This window comes from Triticum dicoccoides, chromosome 3B (genome assembly GCF_002162155.2).
Source record: "Triticum dicoccoides isolate Atlit2015 ecotype Zavitan chromosome 3B, WEW_v2.0, whole genome shotgun sequence".
NCBI lineage: Eukaryota > Viridiplantae > Streptophyta > Magnoliopsida > Poales > Poaceae > Triticum > Triticum dicoccoides.
The window spans coordinates 23,817,265-23,818,187 of record NC_041385.1 but is presented as its reverse complement, the minus strand read 5'-3'; positions in this window follow the sequence as shown (position 1 = coordinate 23,818,187).

Below are 923 nucleotides of genomic sequence, written 5' to 3'. Positions count from 1 at the left end.
GAAGGCGTCGGGGTGGGGCGGCGGCGACGAGGTGGCGGCAGGGGACGGCGCGCGGCGGCGGGAGAAATCGAACTCGGGGCGGGGCGACAGTGCTACTTATATAACAAAGGCTTTGGTCCCGGTTCGTACGGCAAACCGGTACCAATGCCCGCCTTTTGTCCTGGTTTGAGCCACCAACCCGGACCAAATGCCTCTTTTCGGCAGCCCAAAGGGCGGGAAACAAGGACCTTTGGTCCCAGTTGGTGGCTCCAACCAAGACAAAAGGTGGGCATTGGTACCGGTTGGTGGCACCAACCGGTACCAAAGAGGGGCATTGGTACCGGTTGGCGCCACCAACCGGTACCAATGGACCCGTCTAATTTTTTATTTTCTGCAACTGGCTTTTAGTGGATTCTTTCTGCATCTGTTTTTTTAGTCCCACCTCGCCAAGCGAGAGGCACTCGCAGCTGTTTATAAGCCCTGAGTGCAGAGACGATGAAGAAGAGGCTCAATGCTCACCTGCACGTTGGTTAGCTTCAAGCCTTGAGGAATAGGGTAGACTGCACAGAGCTATGTACAGTGCAGTTGACACTATTCCGAAAGGCTTGAAGCAAATTAACGAGCATTGCGCCTCTTTTTTATTTTTAATGACTTATTTTTAATAGTTGTGATTAACTTAACTAAAAAATGAGTATAGATGCTTATTTTTAATGACTTATTACAACTCAGGAATAAAAAGAAGAAAAAATAGTTGTGATTAACTTAACTAAAAAATGAGCATAGATGCTTATTTTTAATGACTTATTACAACTCAGAAATAAAAAGAAAAAAATAAATATAGCAGAAAAGAAAAAAAAATTATATAAAAAACTGCTCAGAAATGAATAGAAGGAAAAATAGTTGTGATTAACTTTACTTAAAAGATGAGCATAGATGCTTATTTT